Raw genomic sequence first — 15,255 nt, 5'->3', positions numbered from 1 at the left:
GGTTAAGGGCTCAGTCCTACAAGGGTGCCTTCACTTCAGATACCGATTCCAAGTCCTGGCTGTCACCTGTGCTTCTAAATTGGAGGTTCCAATGAACCCCTCCTTGGGTTTGATTGATTTGTTAGAGCAGCACACAGGGCTCAGAGAAACATTACTAGATTACTGGTTTATATTATAAAAGGATGTAATTCAAGAACAGCCAGATAGAAGAGATAAACTAAGGCAAGGTATGTGGGAAGGGAGGGGGATGGAGATCCCTTGCCCTCTTTGAGAAAGCTACAAATCTCCACAAATCTTTACATGCTCACAAACCTGGAAGCTCTCCGAAATCTCTCTTTTTTAGAGGATTTTATGGAGGCTTCATTACATAGGCATGACTGATTAAATCATTGGCCATTAGTGATTGAACTCAATCTCCAGCCTCTCTCCCCTCCACGGAGGTCAGAGGTGGGACTGAGCATTCCAACCCTCTAATCATACCTGGGGTTATGGTTCTCCAAGCAACCAGCCCCTATCTTTCAGTGCTTTCCAAAAGTCACTCATCAACATAACAAAAGACTCCTTTATTGCTGTCTTCCCTTAGGAAATTCCAAGGGTTTAGGAGCTCTGTGCCAGAACTGGGCTGAAGACCAAATGTATATTTATTATAAATCACAATATCACACTTTGTAAGGCTCATTTCAGACTTCCGACCTCCAGAACCATAGGAGAATTTATGTTGTTTTAAGCCACTAAATCTGTGGTAATTCATTATGAAATGGCTTAAAAGCACAAAATTGAACAAAAATAAAAATGGCTGCACTAATGCTTCAGCTAGGCCTAATTTTAAACTAAACAACCGTTTCTTCTCTTCCCCAAACCTCCCCTCATCCCTTCCTAGCTTTTTTTTTTTTTAAAGATTTTATTTATTTATTTGACAGAGAGAGAGATGACAAGTAGGCAGAGAGGCAGGCAGAGAGAGAGGGGGAAGCAGGCTCCCCACTGTGCAGAGAGCCCGATGTGGGGCTCGATCCCAGGACCCTGAGATCATGACCTGAGCCGAAGGCAGAGGCCTTAACCCACTGAGCCCCCAGGCGCCCCCCTTCTTAGCTTGTTTCAGGAACCCCGTATCACCCCCAAAGACATGACAAATGAGGCTGACGGCACATACACAATTCCTGTCAAAACCAGCTAGATCCTGATTTCCCTAGAAAACACCTCAGCCCAGATCCTTTGGGAGGGCTTGCAGTTTTGAAGGCCTTGGCCTGCTGCAGCCTCCTTTGCCTGGCAAAGCAATAAAGCTGTTGTTCCTCTTAACCCCACACTCTCCATGCGTTCTATTTTGGTTCTGAGGCACTGAGGTCAGTTTTTGACAACAGCTACCATAGGAATCTGATAGAAATGATGAGTTTAGCAGTAGCACTAGTGGATGTCAGGCATGTGTGTAACTCTTTTCATGGGTTATCTATCTGGCTTAATCCTTGGAATAATCCCAGAGGTGGTAGCTATTATCCCCATTTTACAGAGGAGAAAAACAAGACCCAAGAGGTTAAGTGACACGCCAGAGGGCCTTTGCCAGCTAGCTTGTGCTGGAGCCTAAAGTCAAAGAATAACTCAAAGGTACTGGGTTAATTTTGTGCACACTACTTCCTTGTCAAGAGGGGAACCATCTGAAAATGGCTAAAAAGGAATTGCATAAAAGAAAGAGGGAAAAGGGGAGAAGGAGAAGACAAAGATAGACTAGAAATCATGAACTTTAATTTTCTTGCCCAGCTGACTGCTGGCAATGATGCCATTCAGGGGGTTCTGATTTGGGGCAGCTGGAAAGAAAGTTTCGTTGTTTATGGATGCGCAGAAGACCTCAAGTGTTTACCTTTCTCTGCGTAATGCCTGTCATGGTCCTTTGCTGTCATCCTCATGCTCATTAGGCAGGTTTATACCATCACCTTTACCAGAAGTTCTCACCAGAGTGGCATCCAGCTGACTTTAATTACCTACCAAGCCACTGAAATTACTAAGAAAAAAAACAAGGAACCTCCTTTATTTCCCTCAGCCTCACACACTTCAAGGTCTGGAGAAGCAGAGAAAGCTTCATCTTGGACTGACCGAAATGCCCTCCAAGCACACCCGTGATTTTTCCCATATCCTGTTTCCTCAAATTCTTCCTTCGATGCTTTCCAAACGTCTGGGTCCATCTGGAATTGCCTTCTGCTACCAAATACGAGAATTGAGGCCACAGCCCCTTATGTTCTTTACCAGGTCATTCTCTTCCTAGGGTGTCATCTCAACCGGATCCCAGACCACACACCACAGACCTGGGTTTGTTCTGGAGGAAAAGAGACAGACAGGAGGTACTCCAGCCTGGTGAGAGAGAGCACAGGTTTTCCTCCAAGGAGTCTGGGATTGGTCCCAGCTGCACCCCTTCAGTTACCTCGAGAACGTCGCCTCAACCCTCTGTGCCTCAGCTCTTGCACTCGGTTGGACCCACAGGATGTTGGAGATCCAGGGTACCGAAACGGTTTGCCAGCTGACAGGCGCTGTGCATGCATCACTTGCAGAATACAGAAGTTTTGCTTAGTGCTGGTTTTCTCACAGCAGAAGGCACACACTTGAAGACAGTCTGTGTTATGACGCTGCATATTTTGCAGCGTTCTGAGGTCCATTTTGTCCCCCTGCTGGGTCCCCAGGGGGTGGGACTGGGTGGGAGACCAATTATCTTCTTCCTGCTCATCTCTTAAGTGGATTTTGTCAAATCTCCTAGGTGCTTTAAAGAAGGGGGAGAGAGGAGACTTTCTGAAACACAGCAGCTAGTTCCCTGTGGACACGGCCACCAAGCCAAGCTCTTCTTTTTAAAGGGGGTCCTAGAGTCATTTTTTCCAAGACGAAGTCTCAGAGCCGCTTAGTTGCAGGCTGCCGCCTGTGTTGCTATGTGAGGCTTTAATGGGCAGTTAAGAGGTTCTTCATCCCAGCCCCTTTTGGCATGTGTACCATTTTTCTACATATCCTGTTTCCTCAGACTAAAAATGTGCCTCTCCCCCATGAGTCCAGCCCGTAGCGTCTTAACCTTTGGTCTGTCTCCAGAGCACTGCCTGTGATAATAAATTACTCAGCACTGGATGAATTAGCTGAACCCAGTGGGTGGAAAAAGATTAGGTTGGACCTAAGGAGATTAGGTTCTAAGCACAGACACAGGATGAGGCAGAAAGATACCGAGACTTGGACCCTGGATGACGAAGAAGCTAACCTTTATTGGCATCAGGCCCCAAATCGGTTGTTGGCAAGATCTCACTGAATCCCCACAATGACTTCAAGAGTATGTATTGTTATTATCCTTATTTTGTAGATGAGGAAACTGAGAGCCAGAGATGTTAAGTAACTTGACTAAGGTCACACGGCTAGTCTTGGTCCCAGGATTTGAACCCAGGCAGCCTAATTCCAGAACATCACACTGTCTTCCCGCAGTGCATTTCCATTCATTCATTTATTCATGCATCCATTTAACTCTAGTGAGGAAGGGAGAAAATGTTATATAAGAGCGGACCCCAGAACATTTCTGAAGGAGGCACCTGTCGTTAGGTCACCGTAGGTTCAAGGGGCCCAGCAGGTGAATACCAGCAGAAGCCTGAAGGTACAAGCTGGGGTGGGACAAGGATTATCTGGTGGTCTGGAAAACCCACCTGAGCTTGCAAATCTGGGGTAAAGGGATGGTGAGTGGGGCTTGTCCTGCCACCTCGGAAATTGGTGCTTGAGGCCATAGTTGAAAACAAGGGGTACAAAGAATTCTACAGCCTGGAGAAAAAGGCCCATCATGGGGTCCTGAGTGTTGCCCCCAACCTCAACCAGTGCCTCTGAGGAGAAGAGCAGGGGAAGATGCCTCACCACACTCAACCCCACCCCCAACACCATCCCCACTGGTGGGAGGGAGCAGGGGGGCCTGAAGCCAAGTGAGGGGCTCCAGAGAGGGGGCACAGAAGGAAAGTCAGGGACCTGGCAATGCTTGAGTCGGGGTATCCCTCTGAGGATGGTAAAGGCCATGAAGTGGGGCAAAGCAGACCCTTCCTTCTGGCCCCGTGGTAGTTTCCCAGGCCCAAACTTGGTGGCTTAAAACAACAGATATTGTCTGACAGTTCTGGGGGATGGAAGTCTGAAATCAAGGTGCCAGCAGGGCTACAGCCCTACGGTCTGCTGGGGAGTCATTCCTTACCTCCTCTTAGCTTCTGGTGGTTTGCTGGCAATCCTTGGTGTCCCTTGGCTTGTGGAAGCATCACTCTAATCCTCCATCTTTGGTTGGTCTTCTCCTCATGTCTCTGTCTTCACATGAAGAAGAAGCCTTTGTAAGGCTGCTAGGCATATTGGATTAGGGGGCCCAGCCTCTTCCGTATGACTTCATCTTAACTAATTACATCTGTTAATGACCATATTTCCAAATAAGGCCGCATTTGGAAATACTGGGGTTCAGACTTCAATACACCATTTGATGGAGGAGACATATTTCAACCCAGAACAGGCTCCATGGCCAGTCTGGAAAAGGACGGCTGATGGAGCCACGGTGCTGGTTGGGAGGAGAGACTCTAAAATCTCCACCCCAGAGAGCCTGGGGTTGTAAACTGCCTGGGGCTTCATTAAGAAGTGCCAAAGGAGGGCCAGAGAGCCTGGCTGCAGAGATGGGATAAGAGAAAGCTTGTTTGTGTTGTACCCCCCTCCCCATCCAGCTCAGGCTGCTCAGAGGCCAGCTTGTGAAGCCTGCTGGTGACTGCTGAAGTCACTCATCACTGACATTAACTTTGATCACCTGGCTTGAGGCCCAGTTTGCAGGTTTCTCTACTAATAAGGCATCTTTAACCCTTTGCACACCTACTCTTTGGAAGCAAGTCACCTGGGTCAGCCCACAGTCAAGTGGGGCTATGCAAGTTTTACCTCATTTGATTTTCACGATAACCTAACCTGGCAGGGCCTGTTGCCATCTCACTTTACAGCTAAGGGCAATGAGGTTCAGAGAGGTTCGGTGTCCGTGCTGAGACCATGCGGGAGCTCCTAACCTCACACGCCTGTCTCTCTCACAAGATGGGGTTCCTGCACCCACCTCTCCAGTTCACCCCTTCTCTGAATCCTGCCTGCTGTCCTCACTCTTCAGAATTCCTTTATGGCCCCAAGTTTGCTATGAAACTGTACTTGAAAGAAAGAGGCCCCAAATCACACTCATTCTTGCAGACATCACAGGGTGTCATGGAGCTCTTTACTGCAAAGGATGGCTGCCTACTTTCATTTCCTGCATGGTCTAGATGGACACAGATAGAGGTAGGGACTGTGGGTAGGCACCCACAGGGAGAGGCTGTGACTCTCACTAGAGGGACCCTAGTGATGGTTGCATTGCTCCTGGATCTTGCAAGGGAGAGGCAGACTGCAGGGAAACCGGGCATCAGGCTGGGTCCTATGACTTTGGGCAGAGGAACCTAGGGTCATGGTCTTATAGGAAGGGGTGGGGTACAGAATAGGATCATTGAGGAAGAGAGAAGCAGAAGCCTCTGGATAAACTGGGCTCTGGCATTCCAACTCCATCTTCCTTCCTCCCTTCCCAGTGTTCATCCTCCAAATGAGAGCACACAGGAAAGTGTGTTTATCCATGTACCTGATATTCACTGCACATCTTACAAGTGTCTGTTCTGTGCTGGGAATCATGCCGGCACTCTGCATACACTGTTCTCCTACATCCTCATAGCAGCCTGGGAGATGGAATTCTTAATGTCCATTTTACAGATGAGCAGATGGGAGGTTTAGAGATGGAAGATGACTCACAGCTGGTGGAAGAGCCAGAATTCAATCCAGGGGTGGCTGACTGCAAAGACTCTGCTCTCTCTACCCATTACTCATCTACTCATTCATTCAACACATTTATTTTTTACCTTGCATGGGCACCAGCTGTTGTGCCAGGTGCCGGAGAGACAGAAATAAATGACACAGGCATGGTGCTCTCCTCGTGTCCTCACGTTCCACGGGGAAAACAGACCCGTCCCCTCCCAGGTAACCAGCACACTCCTGCACTGTAGATCGGGCTTGTCGTGATCACCAATAATGGTGATATGGTGGGATAATGGAGAATCATGAGGTGGTGGAAGGGAATCTCAGACTGTGTGATCAGGGAAGGTGTCTCTGAGCAAGTGATATGTAACTTGTACCAGCATAATTGGAAGAGCAGGGGGAAATGCATTTAAGATAGAGGGAACAGGGGCACCTGGGTGGCTCAGTGGGTTAAAGCCTCTGCCTTCAGCTCAGGTCATGATCCCGGGGTCCTGGGATCAAGCCCCACATTGGGCTCTCTGCTCAGTGGGAAGCCTGCTTCCCCCCTCTCTCTGCCTGCCTCTCTGCTTACTTGTGATCTCTGTCTGTCAAATAAATAAATTAAATATTTAAAAAAAAAAAGATAGAGGGAACAGCAAGTACAAAGGCCCTGAGGTCTAAAAAAGGTCAGATGAAGCAAAGGTGCTTGACATCGAGTGAGGGAGGGGGAGAGGACAGGATGTGAGATAGGAGAGGGGGGGCAGGATCCCAGTCCTGCAGGGCCTTATAAATCAAGGTAGGGAGGGTCCAGAATTGTTCCTGGGTGTGATGGAAGCTGTTAGAGGGTTCTAAACAGGGCCATAATAAATCTTTTCTCTCAAGGTGTTCATATTTTAAGGCAGGGTTTCTTAACCTGGTGCTATTGACATTTGGGGTCAAGTAATTCTCTGCGGTGGGCTGTCCTGGGCACTGTAGGATGTTTAGCCACATCCCTGACCTCTACCCCCTAGATGCCATTTCCTCACCCCACCCCACTTCTCAATATCTGGAGACCAAAATGTCTCCAGATATTATCAAATGCCCCCCTTGGAGAACTACTGACTTAACATTTCAAAGGTTTGGTTGTTGCTTTCACAAAGTCCCATGTACCTGGGGCCAGTTGATCTCCTGGGGGGCTTGCCTCCACACAGTGACTGAGGTATTAGGGCCGGTTCAGAAGGTAGCTTCAGTTTCTCAGAGCACTTTGTTTCCACCAGGGGAGAGAGGTGGCAAGGAAGGCAGCCAGGCCTGGACATGAGTATGTATGCCATTCCCACCTGCAGCCCGTTGGCCAGAACTCAGCCCCGAGGCCAATCTCCCTGCAGGGAGGCAGGGACGTTCTTTCCTCCTGCATCCCAGAGATGGAAATAACCTTGGTGGCATAAAGCACTGCCTCCAAACAATGAGCTATGCATTTAATTACATGACCGCATTGATCATTTACAACACCCAAGCAGGTAGTTTAATTTCATTCTCCCAACACTTTCTGAGTCATGGGCCTGTGGTCAGAGCAGGGTCAATGGGTCTCAGGGGAGTGCACCAATGAGAAGGCTCAATGCTGGGCCCCTTGTACCACAGCTTTAGGCTGACACAGGTAGTAGATAGTTGCAATGTGTCTTGCCAGCATCCTCCGCTCCTTGACAAACAAGAACCCTCAAGTTTTCTTTAGGGAGGTAAATTTGCACACTGTCTCCCTGCCGGGTGTCATCAGCCTGTGAGTGGGATGCATTCCTTGGACCACGGTGCCTGGTTCCTTCTCTCCTCACCTTGCTTGGTCAAAGTATGTCTCAAGATTTTGCTAAGAATGCTGGGACAGAGACTTACATTTTTCAGGCTAAGTATGAACCAATGTTGCTGGCAACCATCTTGTGGCCATGAGGAAAATCTTGAGAATGAAGCCAACCTGGAAAAAGTGGAGAAGACAGAGACAGGGTAAAATCAAGTTCAGATGGCCTGTTTGTGCCTCGTGTCTAACCTCAGGAAGTCAGATAGACCCTTGAACTTTCTCATTACACAAATCAGTAAGTTCCCATTTTCCATCACTTGCAACCAGCAAAGTACTAAGCAACATAATACATTTTCCCCTCAAGGCCTGGGAAGGAGCTGGATCTGCAGGAGAGTTGACCTGTGAAACCACCCCCATGACGCACAGGAATGCAAGAGCTGGGGACAGGAAGCTGAGAACCAGGGCCAACAAGAAAAAGTTCATAGTATCTCTAGTATCAGGACAAAGTTGCCCAGACATGCCACTCTTAACTTAGCAGCTCAAATAAAGAAAATAATATCCAGCACTGCATCCAGCTTATGAATCACTAACCTAGCAGCCTTGACCACAATCCTGAGGGGTAAATACCTTTAAGAGATCAGGTGAGGAGGCTCAGAGAAGCTAAACAACTGGCCTAAGCTCACCCATCAAGTTAAATGGTAGAGTTGGAACTCAAAGTCAGGTTTCTCTGACTCCACAGCCCATGTGTTGTTTGGGTTTTTTTTTTCCCTATAATAAACTCTAACATCTCCCTGAGCTTGTTTTAAAAAAATAAAGCCAGGATAGCCTTTTGTTTTTATCCAAGCCTGGGATTTAACAGGCTACCCACCCAGGTCACTCAGACATAGACTTGGGGAAGCCAGAGCAATGCCCCCCACCAGCTCCTCCTCCCTCGGGTCCTGTGTTTGGATAACAAACGCCTTCGTTACAGTACATATTTAAGCATTCCCAGGGCACACAACATCTGCTCCAAGCACGCTCGTGTTCCCTTCTGCAGGTGCATGGTTCAGTGTGGGCGAGACGGAGCGCAGAGAAGACACGCTAGAAATGTCAGACGATATTCACACCCTGCCATCTAAGAATTAACAAGCCTTTGCAGAACGGCTTCTGTCGGCAGCCCCAGGCGTGGGGGACACACCCACTTCAAGCATGGCGTGTTTTTGCCCCTAGCAGGTGTGTGTGTGCACGTATGTGTGCGCGTGTGTGTGTGGGGGCGTGCACACACACTGGTGCGCACACCACCCCTAACCAGAACTGAGTGGCAGCGCCTCCTGGAGCCAAGCAAGTGAGTCAACCACCCAGGAAAGAGAGGCATCATGATGATTTTTTTCAGATGGAATGATGCTTCCTGCCACTTAAAGAAAAAAAAAGTCTTCCTGGTAATTTAGCGCAAACAAAAAGCCAAATCAAACCCCAACTCGTACAGACTCTAGGGAGACTCATTAGTGTGAGAGGTACTTTATCATAAAGAAATTGGGTTTCTCTTCATGTAGGCGAGTCAACACAGAAGCCAGTTTATTTTTTCACAACCAGTTCTGGACAAAGCCAAAGTGAGTTGCAGGAAGACTTCTGTTTATTCTTCCCCTGGACCCATAGGAGGGCTAGCTCTTCACTTCTGTTCACTGCCCTCACCTGAAGCATCTGGCCAGTCGTGCTTGACCCTCACTGGCCAGTCCTAACTGGCAGAATCTCATGGTTGATTAGTAATGTCTGCCTTGGGTGCTGAGCAGTGAGCAGAGTCATAAGTCAGATACTTCCCATTCCTGCCTAAGAGTTTGAGACACTGAACATGTCTTATGACTAACATTCTTTTTTTTTTTTTAAGATTTTATTTATTTATTTGAGAGAGAGAGAGAGCGGTGAGCATGAGTACCTGGCAAGAGGGCAGAGGAAGAAGATGGCTCCCATGGGACTCAATCCCAGGACTCTGGGATCATGACTTGGGCCAAAGACAGACTCATGATCAACTGAGCCACCCAGGTGCCCCTCATGACTAATATTCTTAAAGCAATGAGACTATTACTTATTAATCCATTAATAAACATTTATTGAGCCCATACACACCCCCAGTCCTATGCTAGGTGCTAGGGGGCCATAACATGAGAAGGGTGAACAGAGTTAGCATGGAGCACCTTCCACAGTCTGGTTGCTTTCTGTCCATGTTCTCAAATTTCATTTCACCATCAAAATGCCAGGGCTGAAAGGTTTTATTGTCCCCATTTTATCAATGTTGAATTGAGGATCAGAGCTAGTCAGGGGCACATCCTGGATTCAAATCCAAGCCTTAGGTCTTTGATCTGAGCCTTTTCCCACCACATCACTCGCTCATTCTGTATAAGTTGATTCTGGTTACTTACAACATAACACCATGACCAATAACGGTGGCAAATGCTTACACAGTCTTTACTACATGTCAGGCAGGGCTTTGCATAGTTAATTCACTTTCCAGTTCCTATGTTAAATAGAAGGGCAGAAAAATAAATGAATAAAATGTGTATCCTGATCACAAGAAGCTTGTAGTTCAGCCAATGAGACAAAGATTTAGGTGGGTAATTCATAATTTTATGTTCATGTTCACACTCTCAACCTAATAAAGGTCAAGACTCAGCTCAAACATCATCTGCTCCACGATGTCTCCCCTGGGAGCCCCCAGCCTCTAGGTGCCTAGGAGCCCATCTGGTCCATCTCTGACATCTGGTTCCCAGCAGAAGACTTTCCTAGGGTATGTGCTGGGGAGTATTTGCTTCATGCATGTGCACATGGAAGTCTCCGGGGATGTATGGATGGGGGAAGGAGATGCTGCCTCTTCTGGGTCAATGAAAATAAATCTCTGGGGCCTCTCAGAGCCAACGGACTCTGGGCCATTTCCATGTTCGGGGGCTCCTACAGACCAAATAATGAAGAAATGGTGTCACAAAGTGGTATATTTTAAATGGTACAAATCAACAAATGAATGCATTGAACAAGACAACAAGGGGTATGTGAGGGAAGTGTTCCTGAAGACCTTGCATAATTCAACACTCTCAGAATTAGAGGCCAACAAGGACAGGACAGAGGCAACTTCTGTCTGTGGCTGGCGTGGCGCCATCGTGTGGCAGCAGCACAGGGCAACTTAAAATTCTTTTGGCCTGCTCTCTATGAAAGTGTTTGACTCTTGAATTTCCTTCCACTTACTGGTGTGTGTGTGTGTGTGTGTGTGTGTGTGTGTGTGTGTGTGTGTGTAAAGGGAAATATTTGTATTATTTCCAGTTTTGCATTTAAAATTAGACTTCATTAATGTTTTTACAAAGCACTGACTAAAAATTCATACAGAATGTGACCTTCCTGGACTGTCTCAATTCTGAATGTGAGAGGCCCCACGTAAAGGTGAGGACGGGACGAATTGCCACTCCCCAACCTGTGACAGGTCCCATGAGTCACCATGTTCACTTGTTCACACCCCTCTCTCACTGGGTCCCGTCCCAGGGACAGGGAGGCATGAAGCCAGGGTGGCTGTGTTTGACCATTCAAGCAGCGTGCCCCCCAACCCCAGGGGGCGCCATCCACACTGTAGCAATGAGTTCCTGCAGAGGCAAGCCCTTTGCTCCCACGCTCTGGAGAGGCCCCACACCAGTGTTTAGTTTGGGATCCAAGACATCTCAGACCATCGAATCACACATCCAGTGAATAAATATTTAGTGAGCATTTACAACATGCATAGAGCTCCCTCCCTCCCACTATCCAGGGGGCTGCTTTCCCACCTGATCCCTTTCTTGACATGCTGTATCTCGAGCTGGGTATTCATACAGCCCATTTGGGCAGTATTAAGGCAATTCTAAGGTTTTGCGCTTTCTAGGAAGTGAAGAGACAGCATTCAACACTGAACAATATTGCGTGAGCACCTCCCAGGTGCTGGGCAGTGCCGTGTGTGCCAAGGACCCAGCACTGAACAAAACAGGCAAAGATCCTCTGGAGCTGCCATTCAGTGAGGAGAACAGAAAAGAAACCACCTAAATAAGTAAAACATCATATTTCATCAATTCTATGATGGGGAATTTTTCCTCACATTTAACATGTCTGAAATCAGGTTGTATCCTGCCTTCAATGGTGTCTTCGCATTGTTCTATGGTTTAATTGGTGGTATTTTTTCCTTCTTTGTGGTACAAAACTAATGGCTCCTCTTGCTTTTGACGATGTGTGAATGTGATGAACTGTGGAGTAAATTATACAGTGCTAAGTAATGAGGAGAAAAATCAAGCAGGGAAGCTGGATGGGGAGTGTTGCAAAGTGGGGGCTACATTCTCTAGACAGACCTAGCAGACAGGGAGAAGGTGAGTTTCAGCAAAGGCAGGAGGGGGGTGAGGGAGAGAGCCACGTGGCTGTCTTGGGGGGAGAGCACTGCCGGTCAAGGGAATGGCATATTCAAGAGCTCCGAGGAAGCAGCCTGCCTGGAAGAGCAAGGAGGCTCATGTAGCCAGAGGAAAATGAGCGAGAGGTTGCTGAATAGAGGATGAGTTCAGGGAGGGAACAGGGGCCAGATTATTCAACCTTTGCCATCTTTGATTTTCACTCTGAGTGAACATCAACAGCAATCTGGGTCATCTGATGCCCGTTTTCCAGATGAGAAAGCTGAGTTTCAGTGAGGTTTTAAAAAATGTCCCGAAGCAACTCAGGAGGACAATGGAGCCCAGATTTGGAGCCAAATCTGACTCCCAGGGCTGCTGTCTCCCAAGTCAGGCAGACAAGTGATTGGCATGGGGGATGACAACGGACGGTTGAGTGCCCAGCCAGGGACAAGGCAGAAGCTGGTGGGGAAGCTGGCATGGAGGAGACTCTGAAGTCCACAGGATGGTCAGCGAGACTGGAGGGATACTGCCTTTAACTCCTTCTGATGGAGTCCCCTAAAGCTCAGGCACCCCAAATTCAGACAAGGAACACCCCTTAACATATGGTTCTTGAAAGAGGGGTTAAATGAACATGATCATCATGGCAGCAATGACAGTGGAACAGACTGCATGTGTTTATCTTGTTGCTTAAAGACATGAGTAAATATGCTAAACAATTAGTTGCTAGTTTATGCACCAGTAATGCCCTATTAAACCAATTTACAGCACTGTCTCAGGGATTCACTAAGTATTAGGAGCTCCAAATTGGATGCCTGGAACACTCAGTGCCAGGTGAATCCCTCCCAGACCCTTGGCTGTTGGCGAGGATGGGGAGGGGACATAGTGTTACCAAGATCCCAGTCCTCTCTTCCTTCTTCCCTCCTTCTCTCCCTTCTTCCCTGGAGCAAGGCTGAACTTGCCAATTTGAAGACCCACATGCCTCAGCTGTGGGTAGTGGCAGAGGAGATAGGCTGACCATTCCGGAAAGCTTCCCTTTTGTAGTAGATTCATTGTATTAATGGCCTCCCTGTCCTCATGTCCATTTGCGACATGACTTTACAGCCCCTCTCATTGAGAGATGAGTCTATTTCTCTACCACTTTGAAAGGGAGCTGAACACATGACTTGTTCTGGCCAGAATGTGGCAGAAGTGATGGTCTGAGTTGTGTAAGTTGTGAGTACTTGCACACTTCCTCTCTCTCTCATACCATGTGAACAAAGGAGGTTAGTCTGCTGGATGTAAAAGCACTTGGAGGAGAGCCCTGATGTCCCAGCTTACATCCTGGACCAGCTTCCAGCCATCTGACCCCCAAAAGTACAAGAAGGCCCAGAGCAGATCAGAAAGCTCCTTACAGGACTCTCAGCTGACCTCAGACATGTGAGTGAGCCCAGCTGAGACTAGAAGTATCACCCAGCTAACCTGTAGTCTCAGGAGCAACAGTGTTCATTGTTTTAAGCCATTGAGACTGTAGTGTTTGTTACACAGAAATAGCTAACTGATGTCCCTCTGTTCTGAAGTTGTTCTTGAAGGGCCCGGGCAGTGTGACTTAGGATGTTAGGTCTTTTTATCTCTTTTTTCTTGACAGTAAGGAGAAAATAGAAACTGGAGGATTTTTGGAGGAATGTCAGGATATTTGGATATTACTATAACAGGATAAAAATGACCCAAAAATGAGCCGTGACAGGAAAAAAATGTAACCAGATAAAAGTGTATCAGGGGACAGTATCCACTGACACGAAGTTCATGCACATGTTTTGCCCCTCACACGCACACAATGAGGACACCTGCATAAGCAAATAAGTGACTATTTACTGGAACAGACCCCCATACTCGCTCATGAGCTAACCTATGTGACCACCCTCCTAGAATAGTGGGAAGTACATATATCCTTGTACTTGCTTGCTGACAAGACTTGAGAAATGGCCAGCCTTGCCTATACTCATTTTTCACCAAGAACTCTATTGTGCTACCAACATCATGAGTGAAGTTTGCAGCCACTGAAAAAGGAAAAAAGATGAAGACTTCTCAGGCTTATCAAGAAACGCAGTGAAACATTTCACCAGAACAAAAGGCACCGACTGCCTATGTTTCCTCATTAGCTTGTTCTCCTCTTAAGGTAGGTTCTGCCATGATCCCCATTTCATAGATAAGGAAACTGAGACTCAATGAAATGAACCTATAAGACCACAGCCGAGAAGGGCAGAGTGGAGCCTGGAAGCTCAGGCTCCTGCCTCCACCCCTCTAATGGGATAGTGGTTCTTTTTTTTTTTTTTTTTTTTCCAATTTTTTATTTATTTTCAGCGTAACAGTATTCATTGTTTTTTCACCACACCCAGTGCTCCATGCAATCTGTGCCCTCCCTAATACCCACCACCTGGTTCCCCCACCCTCCCACCCCGCCCCTTCAAAACCCTCAGGTTGTTTTTCAGAGTCCATAGTCTCTCATGGTTCACCTCCCCTTCCAATTTCCCTCAACTCCCTTCTCCTCTCCATCTACCCTTGTCCTCTATATTATTTGTTATGCTCCACCAATAAGTGAAACCATATGATACTTGACTTTCTCTGTTTGACTTATTTCACTCAGCATAATCTCTTCCAGTCCTGTCCATGTTGCTACAAAAGTTGGGTATTCGTCCTTTCTGATGGAGGCATAATACTCCATAGTGTATATGGACCACATCTTCCTTATCCATTCATCCGTTGAAGGGCATCTTGGTTCTTTCCACAGTTTGGCAACCGTGGCCATTGCTGCTATAAACATTGGGGTACAGATGGCCCTTCTTTTCACTACATCTGTATCTTTGGGATAGTGGTTCTTGAAAAGATGGAATCAGCTTGAAATGGTCTAGCTCTAAAGCTTGCGGGTGGGTACACGGGCCACGTTACTGTTCTTCTACTTTGGCTAAAATATTTGATCATTATTTTCTTAGAAGAAATGAAAAAGAATCAATCTGTGTTGTTTACCAAATCCCAGGCACCACATTTCAAACCCTCTGGACGCTCTTCAGGAGCCTCTTTGTGTGACACTCATTAAAACTTGAGGGAAACAATAAGAAAAGTGAAGGGAGAACAGGAAGAAGCAACAGCCTGGGGGAAACACTGGCTCTGCCAGCACCTCCCCCTCAGGCTTTCCCAGGCTCTGGGGGATGAGGTGAGTGAGCTGATGTGCTCCACTGTTAAGGGACTGGAACAGCCCCGATTTAAAATATTTTGGTCTGTTTTTCTGTTGAAAAGCCACGTCCAGCTTGGGAGGATGAGGGTGGCAGCAGCTTCTGTCAGTGCCCCCCCTGAGGCCCCCGGCCTGTCCATCTGGCCGGGCCGAGGCCTTTT

This window comes from Martes martes, assembly GCF_963455335.1.
Source record: "Martes martes genome assembly, chromosome: 1".
NCBI lineage: Eukaryota > Metazoa > Chordata > Mammalia > Carnivora > Mustelidae > Martes > Martes martes.
Note: the sequence above shows the minus strand (reverse complement) of the source record.